Source organism: Rhinatrema bivittatum, chromosome 15 (assembly GCF_901001135.1).
Source record: "Rhinatrema bivittatum chromosome 15, aRhiBiv1.1, whole genome shotgun sequence".
NCBI lineage: Eukaryota > Metazoa > Chordata > Amphibia > Gymnophiona > Rhinatrematidae > Rhinatrema > Rhinatrema bivittatum.
Genome location: NC_042629.1, coordinates 19,594,588 through 19,610,290, shown reverse-complemented (window position 1 = coordinate 19,610,290; position 15,703 = coordinate 19,594,588). Strand labels below are relative to the sequence as shown.

General features: G+C 45.5%; 1 protein-coding gene across 5 annotated transcripts in view; it reads right to left on the bottom strand.

Annotated features, from left to right (window-relative positions):
- ROBO1 (roundabout guidance receptor 1) overlaps nucleotides 1-15,703 on the bottom strand; it is a 1,172,418-nt gene that overhangs the window by 735,117 nt on the left and 421,598 nt on the right. The gene's annotated exons all lie outside the window — the stretch shown is intronic.

Below are 15,703 nucleotides of genomic sequence, written 5' to 3'. Positions count from 1 at the left end.
AAGAAATTTGATAAGGATCTTTTTTAAAAATTAAATATTTTTTCTTTCTATTTAAATGTAAAATCTTTTGAGAATTGTTCAACTACACAATCCAAATAGGTGATGTATAAACTAGTCAAGACTTAATATAGGTAGAATTCAGTCTAAGTTCAACAGAATAGGTGAATTTCCCCAAAATTTACTGGGAAAGTCCATTAAAATTTTCCCTATAGAGGTTCAATGAAAACACAGTGATTTGCAAAAACTAGGGTGAAATTTTGCAATCTTACATTGGATTTTACAACATGTCCATTGGAATTTTTTAAAAAAGAGTTTCATTGAACTGATTTGAATTTTTGGGTGCTTAAACTTTTTCATGGTTCATTGAATTATTTTGAAATTATTGAATTGATAACCCTCTTTGAAAAAAAATGTTAACATTCCTAATTTCAACTCCAGCATGTAACTGCATTATAATATGCACTTTCCTGTAACTTACTGTACTAACGCAGGCTATATGATTAAACACAACCATTTGTACCATATCATATTGAACCAATCAAGCCATTGTCATACACAAGCGGCATTATCTGGGCCATTGTTTTTACACCCAATAATTCAATAAAACACAGAAAAGAGTATGATCATGGGGCCATGTCAGATACCACCCAGCCCTGAACCTGTTCCAGGGCTGGTAGAAGTACTATGCAGCTACTTAGATTATCCGAGTCTTGGGGACAGCAGAAACAGTGGCAGGACTGGGACTGGGTTGTCATTGATTGGGGCCTGAGCCTTGTCGTAATGGCAGAAGCATACCAATATGTTCCCTGCCTCATCCTCTACCTCACTAACTCTGCCAGATCTCTCTCATGGTGGTGGTTTTCAGCACTGAAATTACTGGCTATGCCCTCAAAACCTCAACTGTAGTGGTGGAAGGCAGAGAAAATGCTCCCCACCACTTTCTCAGCACACTGAGGGGAGAGAGGAAGAGGAATAATTCTGGGGCTTGGAGGTCGGGATGGTGGGGCTGGGGTTAGAGGGGATGGAGGAAGAAGAATGCTCCTAGAACGTGGGGGAGAGAGGAAGAGGTACGCTCCTGGGGCTGGGAGGAGATTGAAAGAGGAAGAGAAATGCTCCTGGACCTAGGGAGAAGAGGTTTCACCAAGGATACCTAATACGCTTGCACTAACCTTGACCTGTGCCCTGTAAATTTCAGGACTGGATCTATTACAGTCAGCCTACTCTTGTCTGTTATGTAAATGCTCTGTTCAACTGTATTCTGATTGGCCAGTCAGAGCTATTTATTAGAGATGTGCTTCGGGTGAAAATTTCATGTCGGGCTTCGTTTCAGGCCCCCCGCCCCCCCGCCGCAGGAATTTCATTTTTCCCTTGGTTCAGGTTTGGTTTTTTTTTCGGGGGCCCCGATTTTCGGGTTAGTGCACACTATCGGGATTTAGTGCACACTAACTCTTGATAGTGCGTACTAACCTGGCAGAGTTAGCGCGCGCTAACTAAAAAAATGAATTTTTTCTGAAATTTTGGAAAAATTTCAATCGTTTTTCGGTTCTCCCAAACCATTCTGAATTAGGCAATTTTGTTGACATTGCCTACTTTGGGAGAAATGATTGCACATCCCTATTTATGCCATGCTCCTTGCTAGTTCATTGATGATCTTACCTATTCCTACACCTGTGTTCTTGACCCAGCCTCAGGTATTTCTGAATCCTTGTACCTTTTGCCTTGTCTGCCTCAATATCATGTCTTCATGAACCTCTGCCCCAGTCTCTTGTATCCTAGTAACGTGCCTGAATTCCTTGGTTCCTGACCACTGTCTGTTTGACTTTGCTTCTGCCTAGTGGATTAGTTAAACTGCATTAAACCTTTGAATTGTGTCCTTATTTCTAGCAGGTGGATCCTAGCCAGCAGTGAACCTAGAAAGGGACCCCATCTTTAGGGGCTCCCCATGTCCCAGTCATGGGATCGCTGACAGGTCTAGGCACTAAAATTCACACAGATGGTAGCTTTCAAAAGGACATGTGAGTGCATACTGACACGTGCATAGGTGCATGCCCAGGAACACTGTGCTTTTATAACATACATGCACATATGCGCATATGTTATATAATAGACTGTGCGCACATATGTGTATGCTCTATTTTGCAACTGGGCGTGCACAGCTGCGTACATCCAGGTCTGAGCTGCACAAGTGGGGAGATTTTATAACTGGCACGCATCCATGCCATGACCAGTTTCACGTTTGTCCACCAGTTCACCTGGTATAGAGCTAGGTCCTCCAAACCCTCCTGGTTTAATAGCCTGCACTCCTTCCAGACCCTTTAAATCCCTCAGAAATGGATGTTTGTTTGGTTTTTTTTAGTTACACCTTCTCCGTAGCAGAAGTAAAGTTACAGGGCTCAGGACCTGGGCCTGTGCCCAGGAGCGTATTTGCTCACACATCTCTTGGCTCTGCCCTGGAATGCCCACGTCTACACCACGCCCTTTTAAACTGGTGTGAGATATTTGTGCCATGGGAAATGTGTGTCCATATAGGTGGCTTTTAAAATCTGCTTGGCGCGCGCATGTCCTACGTGGAAGTATATCTCCAGATTTTGGCACATGCCTGGCTTTTAAAATTTACCTTTAAAATGTTTTAGTGCATTCATCAAAACTTTTAACTACACACTAAAAGGTGTCTTAATATGTGATGCACTAAGTTAAAGAGATGCAGTGTCTGCTCATGCTAAAAGGTACACTCTCAATGAAACATGAAATTCCCTGTACTATACATCTGAAAGTAAAATGGCAAGTAAGCACAAGGGATTTCATCCTCGTTGACTCTCCCTCCCCCCTCCAAGATGAAGACAAGACCCATCCACAACAACTGATCAAGACCAGACTATGCTCCCAGTCCCTCAATAACTTTTTGTCTATTTCCATGCATTTCATACTATCTTTAGTAAGCACATGCTAATGGGTTGCAGCTGGGTTTAGTGTGCAATGATAAGGATTTGGTGCAGCATGTAATGCAATTTTGCATGCACACTAAGCAGCCTTAGCATGTACACTAATCTTTAGTGCATAAATCCCTATATGTACAAACCTAGCTGGATATGATAAAGATTTTCATGTGGAAAGTTAATAATATATTTTCAGAGTGACTTCATTCTAATGTACAGTTGCGATAGGTGCCCAGGGACAATAAGAAGTATTAAAGAGAGGGCAGGAGGAAAAAGGCCTTTATTGGATATAATTTTTTTTCATACTTTTGTGAAGATAGCATTAGGAAAACACTTCACAACTCACATTTTGGCATGTGTGTGGGACTACTTGGTCACGTCAATATCCTCTGGAATGATCAGGCAAGTGAATGAAGCTATGGTGGGAACTGTTGCATTTGACAGCTCGTATGGACAGTCCATGGCCACCCTTGTCCCCGACACAGCTGGGCCCTGCTGACCCATCTCTCAGCAGGAGGCTGCCAAACACACTGCAGCTCATGCCTCTTCCTGTGCCCCCGACATTGGGCCAATTATAGGGACTGCGGCAGGATAATCCCAGCAACCCCTACTGACATTATCCTCTTTACCCTTTATAAGGGCTGCTCCCCCGACTCACTCTTTCTCAAGTCCAGCTACGATTGTAGTGCATGTTGCTTCCTGTCTTCGCCTTCTCCAGCCTTGCCTGCCCAGCCTGCCTCAACCCTATCCATCCCTCTTCCTCTCCCTCAGACGGATACCTGGACATCCCTAATCATCAGCAGAGTCCCTCACCTAAGTTCTGCCAGCCCCAGCACCCAAAGACTCCTTGAGGGGAAGGTGGGCTGGTAAAAGTGAAGCTCCAGACCAGTCTCTGCTTCGCCTGGGTCCACCTACTGGCAGGCTCTACGTACAGGTAGAGCCAATCTCATCCCAGCCAAGGCCCACAGATACAACAGGAACTCCCAAATACACATCATGCAGTCCATTGAAATGTCCTGATCCAGAAATAGCATAGCATTTTTGGAATTACATTTTAAGTCAGTCTAGCATCAAAGAATTGTCCAAGCCCTCTTACCCTTTATGAAACACTCTCAGCTGGCAAGCTATTCTGTTCACTTCTAGCATGATGGTTAGTTTAGCTAGCATCTGTCATCTTTTGTGGTTCAAAACAAACACTTGATTGACAGTTCAGCATCCTAATGGTACCACAGCTTGACACATGGCCATGAAGCAAGCCTGAGCTGGGGATCCGGCCATAAAAACAGAGCTCAGGTGTTTTGTGGAGATGACATGTGAGCACCAAGGAGAGGGCAAAGGTACCGGTCTCAAAAGATGTTATTTGTGTAATATGCTACCCAGAGACAAGGCATCACAATGGCTTCTCTCAAAGGGAGGGAAGGAGATAACAAACATACTGACAAACGGAGCTCTCCGCCAGCATGATAGGGTAGGGGTAGAAAGCACAAGTCTATGGGGACTGGGACAAAGGCTGGTAAAGGGCAGTTCCAAATCTAAATAAAAGGTAGGATCTTTGTTTTGAGATGCTAGTTGTATATGGAGCCCTTAGCATTTTGTTTCTCCACTGACCACTTTTCTCTTGTTTGGTATCCTTAGGTCTGCCTGTTGTTGCCTGCTGACTGCACTATATTCCTGATGGGACTGAAGGCCACATTCAATAAAGATGTCTTTCCAGAGGCACAGAATGGGTAGAAGTCCTTCTTGAACAAGGCCCTAAGTATAATTACTACCCTGGAGGCTTTGAAGATTTAATTGTAGAAAAACATAAGGGCCAGAACATTGTGGTTTATGAATATAGTAAGAGCAGTCTAGTTTATTTTTGAAGTTCCACTGCTTAATGCTTTCTATACAGATGCATTTTCTCTCATATCTCTAAGAAATGCATACAGTTGGCCTGCACAATATGGATCTAATGCAGAATATTTCCTTTGAAGACGTCCTTAAATTTAAAAACGCGTTTCTTCCGTGGGATGCGTCCTGATCCAGAAATGAGGGGGGCAGAGAAGGGCTACAATGAATTTCGGGGTAGGCAAGTGCCAAGTGTCTTTCCCTTCAATCAAAGTGGTGGTGGTGGTGGGGGGGGGGGGGGGGGGGGGAGACAGCTGGGTGAAGGGGGAAACTCTTTGTCTGGGGGAGCCCTCACTCCCGCCCCTCTCTGGAACTGCCAAATCTGAGATGTCAGCATGCCAGCTCTGCTTCAGAGGACATGTGCTTTCTATAAGGGAGGCCTCTGGTGACTTTCCTGTTGATTCAGGAGACTCAAAGTAACCTATAACGGGATTTAGCCATTGTTACAAGACCATGATAGAAAAGGCCCCATAGACTTGCAGGCTAATGTATCCCAGCTCCATATCAGGAACATACAGGGGCAGATTTATCAAAGGTTTGCTCCCCTGCAAATTTACCCCAAATTTAGCAATGAGAATAGCTCCAACAGGAAAAAATGCAAAGGCAAAACTGGAGCAATTTTGGCATGGAACAAAGTTTTGATAAATTTGTAAATTCTCTAGCATGTAAAGATTTATGGGGGCAGACTGGCTATAATAAACGTAGTAAACAATAATGGGCCTGATTTTAAAAAGCATTTACTCGAGTAAGTGGGCTTTTGAGCATTGCCACAATATATGCTATTAAATTCTCCATAGGATTTACTCGCAAAAGTGCACTTTACTTGAGCAGATGGCATTTGAAAAATGCTACGATAATATGTTACATTTATGTGTGTAACTCTTTTGAAAATGCTACGATAATATGTTACATTTATGTGCGTAACTTTTGAAAATGCTACGATAATATGTTACATTTATGTGCGTAACTCTTTTGAAAATGACTTCCATGCTATTATTTATTTATTTTTATATACCGGTGTTCGATTTTACATATCACATCGGTTTACATTCCAACAAAAAATGCAGGACATCAAGCTTTTCCTTTGTCAATACATTAAACAATAATAAACATGGAAATTGTTAACAAGGGAGATAAAAACAAGGGAATGGTTACCACTAAGGGTTGCACGAAGGGGCGCACAGCGCCTTTCAGCGGTCCGGCTCCGGTTGCTATGATGTCGGGGCAGGGGGCGGGTCTCACAATTATGGCTTTCCCCACAGTATTCTCTTCCCAGTTTCAAAGGCAGTTTTTTCAATTTTCTTTTCTTTTTTCCCTTGGATGTTAGATGTTACAAGGTGTTCAGCACTGGTGGGTAGCCCTCCTCTTCATGTTATATATTTATATATTGCTTCGTATCATATGTCAAATTCAAAGCTCAGCAATGCAATTGGCTAGAACATGGGGCAGTAATACATTTAAGGGTACATAATGTATGTCAACTGCTTTTATTGTAAACGTTTTATATATACTGTATAGACATACATACACACACACACACACATGCCCCACGTTTTAGCTTGTAATAGCAATGAGTCTTTCTAGCTAGGGCATTTGCTGTTAATTTTTCAGTCTGGGTTAAAGAGCTGCAGAGAACCTCTTTCAGCGAGGACATCAGGAATTACAGCTTCATTTCTGCAAGGGGCTGGCAGGCATCGACTTGCTGCTCTCAGGTGCTTTCCACATTGCAGGCTATTCTTGTGTAAACTAAGAATGACCCAGTGGCTCCATGTCAAGAGGGGGTGAGCCGGTGCGGGATTCACCCTCATTATAGCTGTGAGACTTGCACTCCTGCTCGTCCATGAGACTGCCTTAAGCCTGTCCCCGGTGACGTGGAGCCATCTGGTCAGCCCAGTATAAATGCAGACTTGCCTACAATAATAAGTGCCTCATCAGCCTTCGTGATGAAATAAGACAGGATAAAAGAAGCTCATCACACAGGTAGACATGCTGCTTCTCGCACGGGTATTCACAAGTGGTCATTCTTTTCTTGTCTATATTCAGGTCAGGTAGGGACATTTTGACAGAATGTTGCAATGAATTTCTTCTTACAGCGTCTCCCCACATCTACACTGCGGTACTAATCCTCTGACTGAAGAGGATCCCTCTGCCTTTTGGTCTGCTATGAGTGACTTTCTGCTAACCTTCTGTCCTAATTCCCTTTCCTTAGCCTCATCTATCAGCTGTCATCTTGCCTAAGTTATTAAATATTGCACACTTAAATTTCTAATTAAAAAAAGGAGGTAATTTTCTAACAGACCCCATACATTTTACAGGCTGTTGCAAATGCAAAATTACAACATTTTTCAAAGAAAACTTACGTGTGCAAATTCACTGGAAATTATCCTACTAATTTGTGTGGCAAGTTTCACTGACAAAATATGTGCACATACTTTTCAAAATGAAAACGTGGACGTACTGATACAAACCCGGGGCAGATTCCACCCACCTCTCCCAATACACCTCTCCATTATACAAGCAAATCCAGCAGGCAGTGTTCAAAAGAGCCATTTCTGTGAATCATGCATTGTTTTACCACCAAAACACAGTAACATAGTAATGATGGCTAAAAAGGTCCAAATGGTACATCCAGTCTACCCCACAAGCTTCTTATGGTAATATCTACAGTGCTATGTAGGTCATTCCTAGATTTCTCAAGGGTAGTCCACGCAGTTACCCCCAATCCTTATGATATAGGTAGTAATCTTTACAATTAAAAATCAAGTAACTGTCAAATCCATAACAAATTACTGCTAGCAACATTTTTACTTGGTGAGGAGCCTTCCTGAAAATTCCAGCAATGCTGACTTGCTCTGCTTTTGGACTTGGCCATAGAAGGAATCCTGTGCTTTTTCCCTTACGTCTGCATATCAGTACCCCCCAGATGGCAAAAGTCAGGGCCTGTGCTGGTTGCCATTTAAATCCAATTCTCCTTTCCCCACACCCACCGCCGTCAAAGCAGAGAGTGATATTGCAGTTGCGTCAAAATTATCAAGGCTTACTGGCTGAGGGTGGTAATCCCCATGCTTCTGACCTCTAGCCTTTCCCAACTCACCTAGAGCCTCCATATGCAGTGCTGACACCCATCAGCTTCACATACTACTTAGCATGCAATGAAAACTCATCAAAACTTCAGTTTCTCACAGGAAATTTATAAAAGCATTCATCAAAACCATTTTAAAAATGACTCGTTTAGAGTGCTCCAATGACATAATAGTGTACACAATACTTAGGGGCCGATGTAATAAGGAGCGCTGAAGCTGCTGTGGGTTTGCGCGCGTATGTACACGCGTTTTCCCGCACAATACCCTATACGGGGATGTAATAAGGATTTTGTGCATGGGATAAAAGCGCGTATGAATGCATTTACTAACCCACAGTTTTTCCTGCACGAATGCATGCTAATGGCATGCAAAGGAGGTGATTAACTAATCATAGGCAATGCAGGGAGCCACGCTAATGTTAGTGCAGGTTTTTACCACCACGGTCAGGAATTGAGTTAAGTGACAGCGCCGATTCGGGGGGGCCATTTTATTCTTTTGCTTGCATTGGTGTGGTGTGGTTGTGTGTCCGTGCAGCTCTGATGTGATTTCTATGATGGAGATTTAGGATTGTATCCAGCTGTTCCTGATGTTGTGGTATATCCTGCGGGTTCGCCAAAGGATGACAATAGCAGAAGGTTTGGCAGGTGACAGAGGTCGTGGCAGGAGAGAGAGGATCCAGATGGAGCAGGCAGAGAGGAGGGATCATGAGGAGCAGGCTGTTCCGGCTGGAACAGGCCACAGAAGGGTACAGAGGGAGCGGATATTTCGCCTCAGGACCACCTTGCTGGGGACGCCGGAGTTGGATGTCATCAGGACCTGCAGACTGAGCTTCAGGGCTATCATGGTTCTGTATGAAGAGCTCAGAGAGGACATTGATCTCCTCACAGAACATGGACATGCTATCCCAGGCCTGGTGAAGCTGCTTGGAGCCCTTTATTTTCTGGCCACCAGTTGTTTCCAAAATACAGTGGGCCGGATTTTAAAAGGGTTACGCGCATAAATTATGCACATAAGTTATGCTCATAACTTATGCGCGTAACCCTTAAGGTTTTTTTTTAAGGGTTTTTAAGGGTTACGCGCATAAGTTATGCGCGTAAACCTTAAAAAAAAGACCTGCACGCCCTGAGCCTATTTTGCATAGGCTCGGTGGCGCGCGCAAGCCCCGGGACACGCGTAAGTCCCGGGGCTTGCAAAAAGGGGCGGTCGGGGTGTGGCCAGGGGGCGTGGTGTCGGCTTGGGGGCATGTTTGGGGGCATGGGGGCGGTCCGGGGGCATGGCCGAGTGCCCCGACACAGCGGTCTGTGTCGGGGCCTGCCGTGGCAGCAGACAGCCGGCACGCGTAAGTTACGACTGCCCGGAGGCAGCCATAACTTCGCGGATAAAGGTTAGTAGGGGGATTTAGGTAGGGCTGGGGGGTGGGTTAGATAGGGGAAGGTGGGGGAAGGGAGGGGAAGGGAGGGGAAGGTGGGGGGAGGCGGAAGGAAAGTTCCCTCCGAGGCCGCTCCAATTTCGGAGCGGCCTCGGAGGGAACGGGCAGCGCGCGCAGGGCTCGGCGCGCGCAAGTTGCACAAATGTGCACCCCCTTGCGCGCGCCAACCCCGGATTTTATAAGATATGCGCGGCTACGCCTGTATCTTATAAAATCTGGCGTACTTTTGTTTGCGCCTGGTGCGCGAACAAAAGTACGTGCGCGCGCTGTTTTTTAAAATGTATCCCAGTGGCTGTGGTGGCTGCCATGGAGCAATCCACGTTCTCCCGTCACTTCATCCAGATACTGAGGGCCATGCTGAAGAGGGTCAAGCAGTACATCAGATACCCACAGCAGCTTCAGGAGTGACAACAAATGAGAGCATTTGTTGACATAGCTAGTATGCCAGATGTTATACCCCGGTTCTATGTAATGCTTGTTGCAATATTGTGTTCCACTGTAAACCGATATGATATGTATCTTGCCACATGAATGTCGATATATAAAAGTTCAAAATAAATAAATAAATGTGATGGGAGCTATCAACTGTACCCTTGTGGCTTTCACCCCTTCTCATGGAAGAGAGATGGCAATACCAGAATTGAAAGCATTAAAACTCTCTGTGTGCAAGTGGTCTGTAACGCTGAACAGAAGATTCTCAGTGTCATGGAAAAATTCCCTGGTAGCAGCCATGATTCCTATATCCTGGCAAAGTCAACCCTGGCATAGAAATTCACTGAAGGGAAATATGGTGAAGGCTGGTTGCTGGGTAAGTTAAAAAAAAATACTGGTAAAAGCGGGCGTCCTGAAAGGAACCTAGCTGAGCACCTATCTTGGCATCCGAGCAGCCAGCTTAGCTAGGTGCTTTTCTGGGTGGCCGAGCGTCCTGATAAGCACCTAGCTGAGAGCTTACAAATGCGCATGTGTGTGCTAATACTAACCTTCGCGAGGGTGGAACTTCCTGTTTTTTTTGGGAGTGTCATCAATCATCAGAATGCCTCCACCAGCACATCAGCTCAGGGATGTCAGAAGGATGGCAAGAGCCTGGTAGGTGCTGCGGGAGGAAAATAATAGAGGAGCCTCTCACCCATGAGAGGTAAGTAGTCCCAGGGTTAGGGGTTACAGGGGCTTGGACTGTGTACTTAATGCTTGGGGTGGGACGTCTAGGGGTTGGGAGTTTGAATGTTGTGCATGGGGTGGGTACTTACTGCCTTGAGTGAGGCTCTAGGGGCCGGATTTTGTATTATACTGCATAGGGTGTGAGTTGGAATATTGTGCATGGGGTGGGTCATTAGCATCAGTTGTGAACTTTACGCAAAAAGCCATAGTTTTATTTATATTAAATTATTCATGTGTAAATTGTAAAGCGGTGTTACATTTAGGTTTCTGAAATTATATTTTATAGATTGAGGACCTCAAGAAGAGGGCGAGATGGTTGTGCCTAAGAAAGAGAAGATGGGTGGAGTGGATGCAGGCTTTGCGGGCCAGGACTGGGGGTAAGTTGTATCTCCAGCCACGTAGGCCATAATTTGCCTGTATATATCCTGTTTCCAGTAGAATTCACATATTGGCCCACTGCTAAAAAGCTCACATAAACTCTGTCTTATCTTATAAAATCTATATTATGATTCTTCAAATGTTACTTTTTGCATGCCATATTGAACTCAAATGTATTGTATATGGGTTAGTTTCCTTGGACCTATTAGCTTTTCCCTTTCTCTACATCTCAATTGCCCTTAAACACTGAGTGCAAATGACATGACACAATATTTTTTTGTTCTCTTCACAGGTGATAACATTCCATCACTGGATGAGCAGGAGGAAGAGGGGATGGAGGCCGGTGATGCACCAGTCCCGCTCCTGGGGAGGAGCAGAAGATTCCTCCCCCACCACAGCCATAGTGTTCTCACCTTTAGGACCCCTTCCCAGTTCTGACCGGGGCAGTAGGAAGGCGGGGACACAGACTGGGCAGCCTTTGCTGTCCGAGGGAGGCCCTTCTCGCCAAGCATCTCTTCCCTCAACATCTGGCAGCTCGGCTGGAGAACCTGGCTCATCGCCTGCGGCAACCATTGCAGGCGATGAGCCGGTTTCTCAGCAGCAATTTGCATGAGCTGTCCAGAAGGCTGGGGAAGGAGATGAGGGCAAATCGGGCAGCCCTTGGGGTTTTTGCTGAGGCTGTCATGCGCCTAGTTGAGGTCCAGCAGGATCACACCAGACCTCTGCTGGCCTTAGCTAGGTGCATGGGCCTGTTTCCGCCTCAGCAGCACCCCTAAATCTGTTGTCTCTGCCATTCCTACTGTCCCGGCCCATTTATTTTTTCATGTAAATACTTTTTCTCCTTAGATGATCCCAGCCCTTTCCTTTTTTAAAAAAAATATATTATACATAGTTTTACAAGTTTTATAAAAATTATATTTTAATTTAAACAGTGAGTGTATTCTTTATTTTCTTAGGCTTCAGCAATTAAATAGGATGTTGGGAAGGGGAGAGAGAAGGTGAGTTAGTTTTAGGAGTTTTGAAATAGTGAACATTTTTGAAAGGGGAAGGGATGGGGGTGCTGTGATGAACACAACTCTCTTATGACGGGGGGGGGGGGGGGCTGTGATATTAAAGAAAGAGGGAAGGGTAGGGAGAGACTGTAGGGGGAAGGGTTTGGAAGAGAGATTACCTGTAAGAATAGTGGTAAGGTTAGAGGGCAGAGAAGATGTGAGGGTCCAGTCTTGCATGGGAGAGGAGGGGGAGGGGGATTGAGGGGGGAGAAGGTGGTTTGGAAGAGGGAATACCTTAGATGAATAGAAATTGATGGACAGAACCTTTAGATAAATAAAATAAGGTGCTTCCTGTGCAAACTGTTTATTTATTTTATTTTATTTGAGTGAAAATCACAATGGTCGAGTAGCATGGAATCTATTTAATGTTTGGGTTCTTGCCAGATACTTGTAGCCTGGATTGGCCACTGTTAGAAACATAATGCTGGGCTTGATGAACCCTTGATCTGACCCAGTATAGCAATTTCCTGTGTTCTTATGTGATTGGCAAAGTTTCTGCAAATAGAAGAGGCTTGCAATAATAAGAAGCATCAGCACCAGAAAAAAGTGAAGAAGCCAAAATTGCCATCTACGCACACAACAGCAATGAGCAGCGACAAGGACATCCACCTGAAAAGAGGAGATTAATAAACAAATGAAAACAATAAAAAATTGTCAAGAGCAAGTCTTGCACAAGAGGAAGGTGGGGAGGACTGGAAGAGGGAGGAAGGGGGAAGTCAAACGAAGGGGTGGATGGGAGAGTGATCACCAAGAGAAAAGGGAGGGGTAGGAGGGGGTGTCGTGTTACTACTACTCACATGCAGCAGTGATAAGCGAAGACAAACCAGGAACTTGAATGTGAGAGAAGCATTTGAACCAGCTGGAGATGCAGTAGCTCATTGTCCCAAACCATGTACAGCAGTGATGAGCAAAGACAGGCCGTAGAAAGACAGAGGCACGGAGTAGAGCTGTCAGCAAAGAGATGATGCTTGCAGGCATGAGACCCGTCACCACCAGAAGGAAGTGCAGAAGCTGTTTGCCCCTTTCTGTGTACAGCATGGACGAGCAATGGGGTTTATTGTAACCTGCAACATAGAAAAAAAAAAGAGAGAGAAAAATTATTAGCCAAAACCTGCTGCACAATACACTCCCAGCTCTAGGAACCCAAGAAGTGATGATATGACTGTAATTTTTAAACTGACGCTACTCACGTGCAGGCGACATAGGTGAGATGCCTGTGTACAAGGATTCAGGAGGATGGAGGCAGATCCGTCAGCACCAGAAGGAAGTACAGAAGCTGTTTGTCCTGCTCCACATGTTTGAGGTGCAACTGGGGTTGAGAGTGCAGAAAAAAGAAGGCAGGTGGAGGAGATAGAGTATGGGGTAGAGAGGAAGATGGGAATAGTGGCCAGGGAGGTAGGGAGGGCAGATGGGCAGGAGGAGAGGGGTGTGCAAGTGTTTGGTGCAGCTGGGATTCAGAATGCAGGGAAAAGAAGGCAGGTGGAGGATATAGAGTACGGGGTTGAGGAGAGGGAGATGGGAGAAAGAGTAGTGGGCCAGTGAGGTAGGGAGGGAAGATGGGGCATGTGCAAATCTGAGGATGCAGCTGGGCGTGGGAGTGCAGGGAAAAGAAGATGGGTGGAGGAAGAGGGTGGGGGAGGGGAAGAGGAAGAGGAAGATGGGAGAGGGAATTAGTGGCAGGCAGGCAGGTCCCAGGGACAGCAGGGACCTGCCTGCTGTCTCCTCCCAGTAATGTGGAGGAGAAAAGGCAGCAGAGGGAGGCATGCTTTACAGAGGAAGAAAAGGATCTGCTTGCCTGGAAGGTGTGTGAGAGCTACCAAGCACTCTTTGGACAAAAGACACCCACAAGGTTAAAGAGAAGAATATTAGTGAGTATAACCAAAGATGTAAGCAGTCCGTCAGTGGCGAACAGGTCAGTGGAACAATTAAAGCATCGCTGGCATGACACCAGATTTGCTGTGAATGCCCAGGTGGCCAGATAGAAAGCTCACAGCGCCAGACAGGAGGAGGGCTACCATGCGAGGTTCAGCTTACAGAAGTAGAACATCTGATAAGGGCCACTCTCCAAAAGGACTGACATAGACGCTGCAGGGGAGGCTGTGGGCGTAGCGCAGAGGTGGAGGAGACTGCTGTAGAGGAGGAGACAGGAAGAAAATTCCACCATTGCAGCAGATGGGTTGCAAGAGGAATCAATAATGTTGCTTAGTGAGCCCATGGGTTACTTGCAAGAGAACAATGATTAATGTCCAGCTTAATTTAATTTGTGTTGAGACATCACCCAACTCTGGGGGCGGAGGGTCCCCTGCCTTTGAGGCTCCTGCTGGCAGTGAGGAGGGGATAACATTTGAAACTCCACACACACATATCCATGATTGCCTTTGCAGAGAACCTGGCAGCTGAACCCATAGCCAGGCAGGAACAGATTCAGGGCAGTGTGACCACAGCACGGGGGGCTATCCAGAATGAAATTAAGCAGCTGCGCAAAAAGGTTGTGCTGCAATCAGGAAGTTGAATGCTACTTTGCAACTTAGTTGCAAAGTAGCATTCAACTCAGCAAGTGAAAGTTCAGTCACCAAATTAACCCCTCTCGCAGAGGTAGAGGCAGGGGCAGAGGTGGGAATCAGGACAGCAGGAACTGAAAAAGAGAGCGCAAGGTACAAAATCAAAAAGTTCCATAAAGAGAGAAAATTATTAGCCCAATCCTTCTCCACAATACACTTCCAGCTCTGCCAAACAGCAATCACAGATAATAGACAATGGGAAAGGGTAAGAACAATGATTAAACAATTAGCTAAAAAAAACCCAGCAATCAGCAATCGCAAAAATAACTCCTAACCTGGGGCTAGCCTCTGGACACCTCCTACTCCCAGCAGCTCCAAGCTACACCCACGCCAGGCTAATTTAAGGATGTGCTTTTTAGCAGGAAAGGGGAATGTCAGATAATTATTGACATGTATGTACACCAATAATAATTCTCTGAAGATCATGCCACTATACACACAGCAAATGAAACATGTGCCTGAATTTCCCGCTCTCCCCTATGCAGCCAATGCTTCATTTCCTGCGCTTATCGATGCAGGCAATAGAGCAGCACTGCTTTTCCTGCTCTTCAAAGCCCTGCCATTATAGCTGCCATGCAGTGTGAATTATTACCCATTAAAATATTTACCATTTTTTCTGTAGCACACAGTTATTCAAAATAATAACAATACATTCCAGAGTCATAATTTCTCTGAACAGGGAGACAGGTTCGCGGCCAGATTTGTGATTAGGTAGGCACTTTTCTGGGCACCCGAGTGTCGAGACTGGTGATTAGTTAGGCACCTTTCTGATCAGTGGGGTGCCCAGCACGGCACCTAGCTAAGCTGGCTGGTCAGGAACCAAGATAGGTGCTCAGCTGGGCACGATTCAGGCCCAGAAAGGCACCTAGGCTAAGCAGGAACCTGGCCACTTGGGCACTGAGATAGGTGCTCAGCTGCATGCGAATCTGAGCGCTGAGCACCTTTCTCGCTGCCACACAATATTAGCACCCATGAAATAATTCCCATTTCTTCTGCAGCATAGAGATATTCAAAAAATTAAAAATGCATTCCAGGGACATTCTAGGGAGACCCGTTCGCTTGCTCGCTCGCTTTTATGCGCGGATTATCGATGCAAATTTTCAGTACAGATGTGGCCGCTTATTACATAGGGCCTAACTGCACTTATGTATGCGCATTTCTGCACGCAAATCATTTGCATAGTTTATTTTTTTTACATCCCGCGGAAGCGGCAGCTTTT